General features: G+C 43.8%; 1 long non-coding RNA gene across 1 annotated transcript in view; it reads left to right on the top strand.

Annotated features, from left to right (window-relative positions):
• LOC141577182 (uncharacterized) overlaps window positions 1–15,055 on the top strand; it is a 29,347-nt gene extending 14,292 nt beyond the window's left edge. The window contains exon 4 of the long non-coding RNA XR_012505881.1: window positions 14,172–15,055. This is a non-coding gene — a long non-coding RNA (uncharacterized LOC141577182). The remainder of the gene's footprint in view (window positions 1–14,171) is intronic.
• Window positions 15,056–15,558: the final 503 nt, after the last annotated feature.

The following is a 15,558-nucleotide window of genomic DNA, read 5'->3' as shown; positions in this document are numbered from 1 at the left end:
TTTGTTTTGTGGTTGTCACAGCTCCTGCCCCTGCCTTGTTTCATGAACTCAGCTCATTGGTTCCAGAGACCCTCTGGTCACACCCTTGGTCTGTGCTGCTCCCAGTGCCTGTAGGTAGACATGTCACATCTCCTCCCAATGCTGCATCTTGGTGCTGCTCTCCTGCATGGTAGGTGGGCAGGCTGTGCCCCTTCCCAATGCCGTGTCCAGGTGCAGCAGTCCTGCACAGTAGTTGGGTTGGTTGCTCCCCTGTTCAGTGCTACTCCCAACTCCACATCTGTTCCACACTCTGTAGGTGGGCTTGAGGCAAATGGCCACACCAGCCCTAGTCCCTGCTCTTTGCCAGAACTCTGCTCCTTGTTCATTTGTCTTAGAGGTGCGAGTTCATAGACGCACCAGGACAGAACCTTCCTATATGTCTGGGGATGTAAACAAGTCTCAGTCCCACCTATGAGGCTGCAGAACTGCCAGGTACATATTCAGGTTTCAACCCTGCCTCTGCCTGGGTGGGTATGATGGCTGTGGCTGAGCCTCATTTCTCTTCTTCTGAGAAATCACCAGTTATGTTGCTGTGGGTCAGCAGAGACAAAGGACAAAACTCCCCTTCCCTCAGGCAAGCCAGCAATGTTGATTTGCTTTATTTTTTTTTTCTTATTTTATGGGGGGCCCAGGCTGTTCTGATCTGTATACAATCCAAGCAGTTGTCCACAGCACACTGTAGTCCCCCAGGGTTACCTCTGTACAGTCAACCAGAGTCTGCCTGGATCCAGCAGCCTGTCCCTTCCCATCCCTGATTCACTTCTAGGTTTGGGGGTTGTTGACACACTTTGTGCCCATATTACTTAATTCTGTCAGTCAAGGGCGGTTCTGTACACATCTGAGCCTCAGAGGTTCCCTGTCCATCCTGCTGACCTCTCCGTTGGAAAGGGGGAGACCCAGTCAACCAGCACTATCCCTCCTTTGCTGCTCCCTCTTCAAAGGACCAACCCCAAGCCATTTTGCATTTTCTTCCTTCTTTTTTCCGTTTCTCCTACCAGATTGGTGGCACATTTCGTCTTTTGAAGATGGCAATGTTTTATCAAAGTTCAGCAGATGTTCTGAGTTGATGGGTGTGTCTGTGAATGTCAGTCTTGGTGTATTTATTGGAGAGGATAAGATACAAGTATCCTTCTACTCCACTATCTTGGCCTTTCTCCAAGAATATGCAGTCTTAATAATTTTGTCATAAGGTTGTTTTTAATTATGGGTGGTTGCCAAGTCTTCCTTCCATGCCTTTTGCCTGTTATCCCCTTTGTTGGTGCTGTGGCTGGTGTTCTGGTGGCCTCAGTCTGCCCTGGCTATTGAGCAGGAGCTCCTTTTTTTCCTGTGGTTGTCACACTCCTGCCCATATCCTGCTGTGAAAACTCCACTTGCTGGTTCCAGAGGCCCTCCAGTCGTGCTCCTGGTCTGTGTCCCAGCATCAGTTTGTGGGTGGTCTGCACCCCCACCAGATGCCTGGTCCCAGCACCACACTTGTGCAAAGTAGTTGGCAGGTAGCTCCCCTGCCGCATTAGGTCCACGCTTCATAGGTGGACTCAGAGAAAACAGCTGCACTAGCCGTCACCCCTGCTCTGTTCCAGAACACTGCTTCTTGTCCATTTGTCTTAGAAAAGCCAATTCAGAGAGGCATCGCTGTGTAATGGTCCCCTCTGCTTGAGACTGTAAACAAATCTCAGTCCCACCTATGAGGTTGTGGAGCCCCTAGGTAGGGTTTCGGCTTTTGACCCCTCCTTCACCTGGGAACCATGGACCAGAAAATATGGCGGCTATGGCTGAGACTTGACTCTCTTCTCCCAAGAAGTCTCCAATAATGGCACTGTGGGTCTGTGGACACAAAGGCTACGGATCCCCTTCCCCCCAGGGCACACCAGCAGTGTTGCTTTGCCTTTTTTTTTTTTTTTTTGGATTTTATGGGGGACCCAGGCTGTTCTAATCTGTATACTCTCCCAGCCATGGCACACAGAACATTGCAGTCCCCCAAGGTTTCCTCTGTACAGTCAGCCCGAATCCTCTGCTCGACTCAGACAGCCTGTCCCATCCCACCTCTGCTGGTTCACGTCTAGGGCTGGGGATCATTGGGACTCTTTGTGCCCAATTAACATAGTTCTGTCAGTCAAAGGCTATTCTGTACAGATCCGAGCCGCAGATGTTCCCTCTCCATCTTGCTGAACTCGCCATTGGAGTTGGGTAGACCCAGTGTATTAATGCTATTACTCCTTTGCAGCTCCCTCCTCATTGGAATGGTCCTGAACTATTTTCCTTTTTCTCCTTTTCTCCTACCAGATTTGTGGAAAATTTTATCTTTTGAAGAAGGCAATATTCTGTCAAAGTTCAGCAGGTGTTCTGGGTGGTGGGTGTGTCTGTGGATGTCACTCTTGGTGAATTTGTGGGAGAGGGTGAGCTCTGAGCATCTTTTTTACTCCACCATATTTCCTCCTCCTTCACTTTTTCTTTTGATTGGAACACTTAGTCCATTGACATTTATAGTAGTTATTTTATAGATGTGGTTTTATTGCCATTTTGAAATTTGTTTTCCAGTTGATTTGGTATTTCTTATTTGTTTCTTTCTTTTAATATTTTTTTTATTTTTGTCATATGATAAATTTCTTTTCTATAAGCTTGGATTCTTTTTGGGTTTTATGACTCTTTATATACTTCTGATTTGTGGTTATCTTGTCTTTCAAGTATGGTAACCCCTAACTTCATCTGTTTGGTTTTAGTTGATAGTCATGTAGGCTCAAGTGCATCCTAAAAAGAAAGAAGACAAAAAGAAAGAAGAAGAAAAAAAAAAGAAAGGGAACAAAATCTATATTCTCTTGCTCTCCTCTTTCACCTTTTATGATTTTGCTATTCTCTCTTTCTTTCTTGCTTTCTTTATTGACTTACTGACTTATTTATATCTTCATGTTTTCCCTTGCAATTCACTGTATTTATTGCATTTCCAATTATGGTTTCCTAACTTCTATAGCTTCCTGTTTATGTTTTATTTAGATTAGAACTTTCAAATTTTTTTAGCATAGATTTAGTACTGCTGAATTCTTTTAGTTTTGCTTGTCTGTGAAATTCTTTTTCTCTCTTTCTGTTCTAAATGAGAGTCTTTCTAGATAGAATATCCTAGTTTGCAGCCTTTTCTCATTCAGGACTTTGAATATATCTTGCCACTCCCTTCTGGCCAGAAGTTTTTATGTAGAGAAATCTGCTGAATGCTTATTGGGCTCCCTTGTAACTAACATTTTGTTTTTCTCTCACTGCCTTTAGAATATTTTCTTTATCTTTAACTTTAACCATTTCAATTATAATATGTCTTGGTGTAGGTCTGTTTGGTTTCTTCTTGTTTGGGACCCTCTGTGCCTCCTGTACTTGGATAATTCTTTCCTTCTTAAGGTTTGGAAAGTTTTCAGTCATGATTTCTTTAACTATTTTTTCAATCCCCTTTTCTCTTTCTTCTCCTTCTGGGACCCACTATTATGCATAGGCTGGCGCACTTTATATTATCTTGCTTTAATTGGTTTTTATTGGCTTTTCTGTCTGCTGTATTGGGTTATTTCTTTTATCTTGTCTCCTAAGTCATTTATTCATTCCTCTGCATTATCTAGTCTGCTTTTGATTGCCTGTAGTTGAATTTTCTATTTTTAACTAGCTCTTCTTTATAGTTTAAATTTTCTTTTCAAAGTTTTCTGTCTCTATTGATAGTCTCTTTTAGTTCTTTCAGTGTGTTGTTCATTCCCTTTTTGAAGTCTAGTAGACTATCAGTCTATTTTACTGATTGTTCTTTCAGGGGATTTCTCTTGTTCTTTTAATTGAAAGTGGTTCCTCGGCTTCTTTATTTACTTATATTTCTCTGGCTCTATGTATTTCTTCTAGACCCGTTTCTGAGCTGTGGTGTGTAGTAGGCAGTGTGGGAGCACTTCATTTGTGAAGAAAAATAGGCAGATGTCCACTTGGGAGTTCCCTCTGTGGTGTTGTCTGTCACTTGTTATGCAGACTTACAAAGTACTATTTGTTGATGTTGGCTTTATCCCTGCCTTAGCTATGGGAATGTCAGCCACCTACTCTGGTGCCCCTCAGGTTCTGAGCCCCAGGAAACATCAGTGCAGATCCAGCAGTGTCAGTCCCTTGGACCTGCCTTAGCAAGTGTGTAGTCACACACATGCATTTGTGGTCCACTACAGGTTCAGCTCAAACCCCAATCCCGCATCCACATATGGAACCATACACCACCCTGTTGTAAATACTCTCACTGGCCACCCTTCTTGAGTCAGAACTGCACTCACTGCCTGTAAGTCCCAGAGGTGTGGATCCACAAAGTGACCAGAGAGAGCAAATCCACCCTCTCTGCCTGGGGCTGTAAACAAATCTCAGCCCCACCTGTGAAGTTGCAATGGCACAGGATATGGATTCAACATTCAGCTCTGCCTTTGTGCAGCAGTGTTGGCTATGACCAAGCCCCATTTCTCTTCTCATGAGAACACACCAACAATGGAGCCAAGTGGAGAAAGTGACTTTGGCACAGCCGTGCATCATTCCTCCCCCATTATACCAACATTGGTGCTTTTTTATGAGAGTTTCAGTCTGTTCTTTTCCACACACACACACACACACAGCCAGAGCTCACACTGCCCTCTAGTTTCCTGATGCTTCCTCTCTGCAGTGTGACCCAGCCCTCTGCCTGGGCTCTTCACTGACTCCAGTAGCCAGTCCTGGCTCATCCCTGCTAGTTCATGTCTAGTGCTAGTCATCATAGGGACCTTCTGTGTCAGTTCCCCAGTTCTGCCTGCCATGCAGTTGCCACTGTCTCCTCCAAACCTTGGAAGCTCTGCTTCTTTCCTAGCTGATCTCCCAGCTAGAGAGGTTGTGTCCCAGTGTGAGGGTGCCTTTCTTCCTATGCTACATTTTCCCTGCAGGATCAGTCCTGCACTGAATTTGTCTTTCTTCTTTTTATTCTTTACCATATTTTGTGAGAATCTTCCTGTATTTCAAAATGAGAGACTCTCTCCAAGAGTTCAGGAGGCTTCTGTGCAATTCAATGTTTTTGTAGATGTAATTCTTTGTGTATTTGTGGGAGAGGTCAAGCTGTGAGTCTGTCTACTCTGTCACTTTGGCTCCTTCAAATTTTAAAATAGGGCTAGGTCTTTTTTAATTACTCTCAACAAGGTGTTGTAGTTTCCAGCGTACATGTCTTGTAATTTTTCCTTGCCTCTATTGGATGCTGATTCAGAACATACACAACCTTCTAGAGAAACCTGTCCCACCCTGCCATTTGCTGCCAACTAGCTGGCCTGTGTCTGAGTCACCAAAAATGTTTTGTTCTTTATCTGATTCTTAATTCTTTAGAATTTATCATTTTACTCTCATAAATGCTGATTGTACTTGTAACAAATACTTTAAAATAAAAATAATAAACTTTAGGCTGTGGATTCAATATGAATGAATCTCAAGTAACATATGCTTTAAATACCTTAGAATTAGTAAAGCAATATAGATACATTATGAACACTTGAAATGTTGCCTAAAGTAAAAGTGCAGAGATTTGCAAATCCCACCCCCAGAAGTGACCGTCATGAATGGCTTGGTGAACATCTCTCAGTCTCTATCTCTCTTATTCTCTCTGCCTCTGTCTCTCACACACCACAAGATTCATTTACATCTATGATGATTTGACACATATGTGGTCATAGATGGCATCTGGGATGTAGATGATGGATTAACAAGCATCCAAACTGAGGGCTTCCTTGACATCAAGTAAAGACCTAGCACTCATTTTTCCAGCTGCACAACAATCATTCCTCCATGTGAACCAGAACTGATGAATCCCACCCCCTCTCCATGAACATTAGTGTTGCTTCCAATCTCCTACTAGTTAAACAAGAACTGTGATGAACATCCTTGAAAAGACGTCTTTGAAAAATTGTGCAAGAATTTTAGTATGATCAACACTAAGCATCAGCACTACTCGGAAAGGGGTGAACTTGTGGAACTGTAATTCATCCTGCATACTGTTCTCCCAGAGAGGAGTGCCTGCTCACTCTTCCCTCCAGGGGATCTACTGTGGCCTCTGCCTCCTCATGTTGTCACTAGAGCTGGTTGTCACCAGGCTAAAGTCCTGCCAGTGTGATGGTGACCAATGCTGTCTCCAAAGTGTGTACATCTGTGTGCATCCTCACTTGAGAGGTCAAGCACCTCTAATATACACTGGCCACCTGCATTGCCTCTTGTTGGAATTGCATGTGTTTGTTCTGTTTCTGTTTAGAACACAGTGTTTCAAGAAGTTTTTGGACCACAGGGATGTGAAACCTTTCTCTGACTTTAGGTTATGAAAAATGATTTTTCCAGGTTGTGGTTTGTCTTTCATGGCTTTTGAATATTATTATTTTTTATTTTGTAGGTTATGTTTTGCCACAGGAAGAGCTAAGCATCTCACTTCTGGCTCTGGTTTCACACATAGAATAGCAGTGCCTATCTCGAGATTATGCACATAGTTACTAAAAATTTTCATTTTGTACATCTCATGTTTAATCCACCTGGGTTTCCCATTCAAATAACCAAAATGCTACTTCAAGTAAAAAAAAAAAAAAAAAAACACCAGTCCCTTGTTAAAATATGAGAGCAGACACAAACAGCCACCTTTTGTATGATTTCACTGATAGGGAACATCCAGGGTAGGGAAAGACACACAGAAAGAAATAGGATTAGGGCTTTTCAGGGGCTAGGGGAGGGAGAAAAGAGAATGTGTGCTTTGGATACAGGGTTTTATTATGAGGAAAGAAAGTCTGAAACTAGACAGTGATGATGGTTACACAGCATTGTGAATGCACTTAATGCTCCTGAATTGCACAATTTAAAATGGAAAAACATCTAAATTTTATTATTGTAAACTTAAAACATAAAAATAGAAGATACTCTAAATGACATGAAAGAAAACAAGGAAATTACAGAAAAAAACAAACAAAAATGATGCCAGGAGAAGGGAAGTAAAGTTTGGGTCTGGGAGTGGGTTGATTCTGAGAATTAGATGACAGTGTTGGTGTTTGCAGAGGCATTTCAGCCCGTAGGGGTGGTGATGCCTGAATTGGCTCTGGGTCTCATAGAAGTGTGTGTGTAGGTGCAGGAGGAGCTACAAGATCAGGCTCAGGGTCTCCCTGCAGGACTGGTAAAGTAACCTGTCTCTAGGTCTCCTGTAGGGCTAGTCTTACAGTCTCCCTGCAGAGCTGGTGGGATGTGACATGGTTCTGTTTTTTGCAAGTGCAGGTTCGGGTTCCCCTGCAGGGTTGGTAGAATGGCACCCAGTCCTGTGTCTCATGCAGATCCAGCTCAGGATCTCATGCAAGACCAGGCTCAGGGTCTCCTTGTAAGGCTTGTGGAATGAGACCCCATCCTTTTTCTCCTGCAGCAGCAGATTCATGGTGTCCCTGCAAGGTTTTGCAATTTCACCCTACTCTGTATCACCTGCAGGAGCAGGCTCAGACTGTCCCTGCTGGGTTGATGGAATATGACCCATCTCTGATTCTCTTGCAGAAGCAGGCTCAGGGTCCCTCTACAGGGCTAGTCAATTTTGTTCCAGTCCTATGTCCCTTGCAGGTGCAGGATTGGGTTCTTCTTTCAGGGCTGGTGAAATGTGACTCAGCTGTTGGTCTCCTGCAGAAACATGCAGAGTTTCTCCCTGCAAGCCTTGTGGAATTAGACCCAGTGCTGGCTCTCCTACAGGAGCATGCTCGGGGTCTCTATGCAGGGCTAGTGGAATTGGACCTGGCTAATGGTCTCCCTGCAGTGCTGTTGGAATTGGTCCAATTCTTGGGTGTCTTGAAGGTGCAGGCTCTAAGTCTCCCTGCATTGCTGGTGAAATGTGAGCCAGTTGTGGTTCTCCTGAAGGAACAGTCTCAGGGTTTCCCTGCAGGGCTGGTGGATGGGACATAGTCCTGGGTCTCCTGGAGGAGCAGGCTCTGGGTCATTTTAGAGCTGTTGCAATATGACCAATCTCAGGTTCTCCTGCAGGAGTAGGCTCGGGGCCTTCCTGCAGGGCTAGTGGAATTGGACACGGCTCATGGTCTCCCTGCAGTGCCATTGGAATTGGTCCAATTCTTGGGTCTTTTGAAGGTGTAGGTTCTAAGTTTCCCTGCATTGCTCATGGAATATGACCTGGCTCTTGGTCTTCTGCAGTAGCAGGCTGATAAATTACCTGTAGGGCTGGTGGAATGTGACATGGCTCTTAGTCTCCTGCCAGAGCTGATTCAGGGTCTTTCCACAGGGCTGGTAGAATTGGCCCCAGGCCTGGGTCTCCTGCATGTGCAGGCTCAGGTATCCCTGCAGGGCTTGTGGAATGTGACTGGGTTTCTGTTTCCTTCAGGGGCAGGCTCAGACTCTCCTTGCAGTGTTGCTGGAATGGCACATGGCTCTGAGTTTCCTGTAACAGCAGTCTTATGTTCTTCCTACAGGGCTAGTGGAATATGACTCAGACCTTGGTCACTTGCAGGAGCAGGCTAGATTTCTCCCTGCTGGGGTGGTGGAATCAGACCCTGTCCTGGGTCTTCTGCAGAAGCAGGCTCCAGGTCTTCCTGCAGGGCTGTTGGAACATGACCACATCACTTGTTCTGCTTCAGGAATAGGCACAGGGTCTCCTTGCAAGGATAGTGTAATTGGACCCAGCTCAGGGGTCACTACAGGGCTGATGGAATGTGACCTGGCTCTGTGGTTCCTGCAAGTGTAGGTTCTGTGTCTCCCTTCAGGGTTGGTTTAATGGGACCCATTCCTGGGTCTCCTGTAGAAGTAGGCTCAGAGTCTCCCTGCAGTGCTGATGGAATGGGACCCATCTCTGGGTCACCTGCCAGAACAGATTTGGACTCTACCTTCAGGCTGGAGGAATTGGGCCTGTTCTTGCATTTCCTGCAGGAACAGGCCTTGGGTCTTCCTGGAAGAATACTGTAATATGACCCATCTCTGGTTCTCTTGCAGGAGAGGCTCATGGTCTCCCTAGAAGGTTAGCAGAATTTGTCCCATTCCTTGGTCCAAGGCTCAGGGTATCCCTGCAAGGTTGGTGGAATGGGACCTAGTCCTGTGTCTCCTGCAGCAGCAGGTTATGTTCTCTTTGCAGGGCTGGTGGAATGTGATTCCACTCTGTAGTATTTTTTGCAGATGCAGGCTTAGGGACCCCACCAGAACTGATGGCTCTTAGTCTCCTATGGGAGCAGGTGAGGGATTCCCTGCAGAGCTGGTGGAATTCGTCCCAGTCCTCGGTATCTTGCAATTGCAGGCTCAGTGTCTCCCTGCAGGGTTTGTGGAATATGACTTGGCTGTGGGTATCCTGCAGGAGCAAGCTCACTGTTTCTGTGCAGGGTTGGTGGAATGAGATCTAGTTCTGGCTCTTCTACAGGAGGAAGCTGGGGTTCTCCCTGGAAAGGCTGATGGAATTGGACTGGGATGTCTGTCTCCTGCAGGAGCAAGCCTAGGGATTACCTGCAGAGCTGGTAGAATGTCACACAACTCTTGTTCTTCTGCAGGAGCTGGCTCATGTTCTCTGTGAAGGGCTTGGTCTCCCCCAGGATTAGGTTTGTAGTCTCACTACAGGGCTGGTGTTATGTGACCCGATCTGTGTTTTCTGCAGATGCAGTCTCAGTGTTTGACTGCAGGTTTGGTGGAATGGGACGAAGTCCTGGGTTTCCTGGAGTAGCAGGCTTACAGTCTCCCTTCTGGGGTATTGGAATGTGACCCAGTCATGTGTTTCCTGCTGAAGTGGCCTCAGGATATCCCTGCAGGGCTGTTGGAATTGTACCTTGCTCTGTATCACCTGCAGGATCAGGTTTGTGCTCTCCCAGCAAGGCTGGTGGATTTGGACCTATTCCTGGGTCCCCTGCAGGAGCAGGTTTTCAGTCTTCCTGCAGGGCTTCTGGAATATGACATATCTCTAATTTTCCTGCAGGATCAGGCTTGTGGGTCACCCAGCAAGGCTAGTGGAATTGGACCCACTTCAAGGCCTTAGTGCATGGTTGATGGAATGGGACTCAGTCCTGGGTCTCCTGCAGGAATTGGCTCAGAGACTCCCTGCAGGACTGGTGAAATTGGACCCATTCCTGAGTCTCCTGCAGGAGGAGGCCCTGCATCTTCCTGGAGGGATGGTGGAATATGACAGAGATCTGGTTCTCCTGCAGGAATAGGCTCAAGGTCTCCCTACAAGGCTAGTGGAATTGGACACATTCCTGGATCCATTGCAAGTGAAGGCTTGAGGGTCTTCCTACACAGCTGGTGAAATGTGATTTGGCTCTGAGTCTCCTGCAGGAATATGCTCAGGGTCTCCTTGAAAGATTGGTGAAATGGGACACAGTGCTGTGTCTCTTGCAGTAGCAGGCTCAGGTTCTCCCTACAGTGTTGGTAAAATTGGACCTGGCTCTAATTCAACTGCAGTAGCAGACTGAGGGTATACCTGCATGGCTGGTTTAGTGTGAAGGAACAGCAAGTCTTAATATATTGGCCCACTCCTGGGAAAAGTATAAACAGGGCTTGGTGCAAGGTCTCTTTTTTTGTCTGAAAAAGCCCCTTGAGATGTGTTGATTCTGATGACCTCTTCCAAGAACTTAAACACTTTTAGAATCTCTGCCAACTCATCTTGTTTAGACTGAAGGAATCTGCCTTTCATCAGTTCTTGGAATAGAGATCAACACAAAATGAAAGAGGGAAGAAAAAATTACCAATCTATCTATTGAGAAATCAGCTGAAGACATTAGAAAGTTCTCTTGCAATGCACTTGTTTCTATTTTGGTGCATTTAGAATCATTTCTTTATTATCAACTTTGGCCATTTAAATTAGAATATATATTGTTGTAGGCCTACTGGGGTTCATTATGCTTGGACCCTCTGTGCTTCCTGTGTTGAGATTGCTGGTTCTATCTTTGGTTTAAGAAAATTTCAGTCTGATTTCTTCAAATATCTTTTCAAACCATTTGTCTTTCTTCTTTTCCATGTGGGATCCCTATGAGTCATAGACTGTTATGTTTTCTCTTACCCCAGGTTTCAGTTGCATTGCTTACATTGGTTTTCACTTGCTTTTCTATGTCGTGTTCTGACTGAGTGATTGCGGTTATCCTGCTTTCGAAGTCACTTATTTGTTCCTCTGCATTATCTAGTCCGATTTGGACTGTCTTTAGCTTAGCTCTTCTCACCGTTGAGTTTTCTGATTCTATTTGGCTCATCTAAAGTGTTTCTCTTTCCATTTATACTAGCCTGCATTTGTATTCATAGACTCAAGATTTCCTTCAGTGTTTTTATGTCCTCCCTTTTCAAGTCATGTTCTAGTAAATTTTGGTGGTCTATTACATTGGATGTTCTTTCAGGAGACTCCTGTCGTTTGAAAATTTGGAATGGTTCTTTTAACTTTATTATATCTCTCTATCACTATGGGTTAAGGATTATCAGTTATCTATTATAGACTTGAACAGCTTTTGTAAGTGAAATCATTTCTGTGCACATTTAGTATTAATGCTGTGAGGATTGTTTTTGGTATGTAATGATGCCATGCATTCCTTCTGTGTCTGTTGCCTGTTATATCTATGATTGCTAGTGTGGTTTTTGTTGTAGTGAATACAACCTATTCTAGTAAAGTTAGCAGAGTGTCATTTTGGTTAAATGCTTATAGCTCTGACAGTGCTGGGACTAGTAATTTTTGCTGGAATAGAGGCTTCCAAATGGTTTCTGGGCTGCCGCCTGGATATGTGGATAGGGAATGGTTCCAATACCCTCTCATGAAAGTGCATTCGTCCATACTATTGCCACGGAAAAGTCAAAATTTTATAATGGGTTCCCTCAGGTTCTCTGCAAACAAAAACAAAAGTGGAAACAAATCTAATGATGTCACACATTAGAACCTGTTGAAGCATGCAGTGCCACAGTTGGGTCCTTAGTGTAGTACTGGGTCAGCACCACAACTATTGTTGCATTAGCATGTGGTAGTCAAGGCTGATGGAAAGGCTTCAAATTCACCTATTGTTCTGCAGATCTCTGCTCCAAGAACTCTTGCAATAAGGCATTGGAACTCAAAGGCAAGCATGAGGCATTTCAAAAACCTCTGCTTTGGACAATAAGAAATTTCAATCCTGCCTATGAAAGTTGCAGATCCTTGGGCTATAGAATCTGATTTCAACAATAAATTGCCCTGGATTCTAGAAACTAGATGAAGATGGCTCTGAATGAGACCCATTTCTCCTTTATGGAGAAAATGAGCAATTATACCGTGGATGTGGAAAGACTGTGACTAAGGCCCTGGGTTACTAAGCTAATTCACAACACATATGCCAGCAGATTTAATATTAAGAGAGGACCCAGGCAGATCTGTTCTCTAGATAGTACCAACCACAGCCCAAAACAATCTCCAAACCCCTGGGAATAAATTTGTGACATCAGCCACAGCCCTAACACACAGATTCCACAGGCACTCCTAGCTCAAAATTAACAGGTGGAGTATTGGTCTGGGAATGAATTGCAGAGAAATTTTGTGATTATTGCTTTCAGATATGTCAACCAAACGTCCACTATGCACTCTTTTAACCCTCAGCACATTGTCTTCCATCTCAAATGACCTGTCCATTTTAGAGTGTGCATTCCAGTAAAACACAGTTTCCTCTTTACTGCTCCCTCACCAAAGGTCAGGTCCTGCACTGATTTCCATTCTCTAATTTGCCTTCTACTCTTTCCAGGTTATGTGAGAATTTTCTGACTTTTGAAGTAAGAGATGTTTGGGCATTTTTCAGCAGGGTTCCTGAGCCAAGGGCTGGGAGAGTGTATGTTTATCTTGCTGTATACATGGGAGAGAGTGAGCGAAGTTTGCACTGGTACTCTGACAGTTTGGCATGGATAAATTAACACAATTTAGTCATAACTCACAGACACTTGATTCTTGTTTAGCTATTTTTCTGTATATCAATTGTGGGAGGATGTGTCCGAAAACTCCAGGTCTGACAATGTGTTCATACCTCAGTTGCAGACTTTCAAATAATAAACAGAATTGAATTACATACATGGGAAATGTATCAAAATAAAGACAGTTTTAGAAACATACTAAATCTAACTATAAGACAGTGTTGCCAAATTTAGGTACCAGCTTGAAATTTCCAAATAAGAAAAATGCACAGAAAATATAAATTAGCAGCCAAAAGTCAAGAAGGAGGCAGGTCAACAGTTTTCTCTTCGTGCCTCCAGCGCTAACAGAAACAATGAAATAATTCTTAGAACCATTAACAACCACAACCATAGGTTTCCATTGTGCATGTGGTGCCCTTTCCTAATAATGACACATACTGGTCAATGTTGGCGATTCAACGGGAAAAATTATTATTTAGGAAACCACAAAGAAACCCAAACAATGTATTTTTACATAGGCTTGGTTTCAATAGCACTTAGAGATATTACAGATATGAGAACACTGCCGCAGCTTTGCTAGGCTATTGAGAATCATGTGCTCGTCTATCAAAGATGAGAATGTTTAATCGACTAATTATGTTGAGAAAAGCAATTTAACCCAAAAAATACAGCAATCACATTATATCCTGCTCCTGGGACTTGACAAAAGGGAAAAGATGGTCCACAAAAAAAGTGTCACTACATATCTATCCCAACAATTACACTTCATTTCAAAACTGAATTATAATAGTTACAAATACTGTTTTGAAATAATTAGGATAAATAAACATCCAAATTCAGGCAAAAAATTCACTCACTTACAAAACTCCCTTCACACCAAAGTAGACATAAGCCCAGCATTTGCTGAATCTAGGGGAAGATCATCATTTCAAGTTGTGAGCGAAGAATTCAATACCAATCTATTTTAGACGAGAGTAGTTGACAAAGGAGGAGTTCACTGTTGTGCACAGAATGTGAAGGAGGAGGAACTCTGATACTAGGAGGGGCTTGCTCAGCTCCTACTGGCTTCATTGCAACTCAAGTGCTGATTCTTTGAAATGGATACATGAGGGGAGGGGAGGGAAGAGCAAGTGATTGATACCAAGGGCCAACCCTGGGAAAAGGCTTACCTGTGCCTTGTGCTTGGTCATCTGAGTGGTGTATAAATGCCCCTTGGGACGTGTGGATTCTCACGACCTCTTCCAAGAACATGAGCACTTTTATCATCTCTGCCATCTCTTCTCTTTTAGACGTCAGTAATCTTGGACCCGTTCTTGGAGCAGAGAATTGAGTGACTTTCTCAAGTGCACGTTGACACTCCATATGTTTCTGCCAGTATCAGCGAGGTTCAATATGTCTCATGAATGCCTTTCGAGCCTGGTATTCTCAACAGAAGTCTCCATGCCAGTATTCTCCATTGTAGCAGAACAACTCTCATCAATGTGTTTGCATCTCACCCCAATCCATGCAGCCAGCTTCTCTGCCAGCTTCCTTCATGTCTCCTATAAAGTCAAATTCTAAAGGACAGGGCAAGTCTGAAAGTACCTCGGAGCCTCACCTGTAAGCTGATGACAGGCAGATCTTCCACTGTATGCCCTTTCAGTTTCTGGAAACTGACCCGTGAACTCAGGCCATTGCGCAGCACGAGTATCTCGAACTTACACAGATTCCTGAAAAAGAGACTTAAGCCAAGCTCCATAGAGGGCGGTACCGCCTCCATGACACTGATCCACCCACAGAATTCTACCCAGTTACCTTGGATCCACCAGCCACAACAATCCTGGTGGAACACACCAAGATTCCACCTGGAATCCAACCGGTAACTACCATCCCCAATGGTTGCTGCATATTGTAAGTGTTGGGGGAGGGGCTGCATCAGACGAGAGGTTCCAAAGGTAAATGTGATTCTCTCCATTAGTGTCCCATGATCCGTTTTTTCTTCCCTCTATCCTTTTGTACAGATCTGTATACACAGTACAAATGGAGGGAATTCTGTCCATGTTAAGTTTATGGTTTCACACGTCTTTAATCTTTCTAATAGTTAACATTACACAAAGACCCACTATAAGAATCTTTTGTTTGTGTAATATCCATTCACCCACAATGCATATCCGTCTGTTGCTTTTCTGCTGAAATACACACACTCTCAGAACATGGATCCATTTTTTTCATGGGGGCTGAGATTCCTAGAAGTGAAACCAATCCCAATGTGCAGTTTCCTGTCTGTCTCTTTTGCTCTTAGTACAGTTTTGCAGAGCTACTTATCTTTGTTATAGGTGTATGCCATTTATTCTCTACGTAGGGTTGAATATGCCATTCATTGATCCTGTTGGAAGTCATGTAATACTATATCACGGACTGTGACTCCATCTTATTCAAAATCGGCATTTGGGTTAGGTCACGATATGCTCTTATGAATCAATATTTATGAAAATTAATTCATGCATCTGTTTTCTGAATACATGTGTGTAGATTACATGCAAGCCTCGATACTGGGTCAATGCAGGCTGAATGATCCTTGACATCACTTTGAGTAATTTATTTTGAATTATCATGTTTCATTTGGATAGATGTCAGCCAACTGTACAATTTTTGTGTTTATTTGTTTGATTGTTTGTTTGCTTGTTGTCTGTTTTG

Source organism: Camelus bactrianus, chromosome 3, assembly GCF_048773025.1.
Source record: "Camelus bactrianus isolate YW-2024 breed Bactrian camel chromosome 3, ASM4877302v1, whole genome shotgun sequence".
Taxonomy (NCBI): domain Eukaryota; kingdom Metazoa; phylum Chordata; class Mammalia; order Artiodactyla; family Camelidae; genus Camelus; species Camelus bactrianus.
This window is presented reverse-complemented; position numbering and strand designations above follow the sequence as displayed.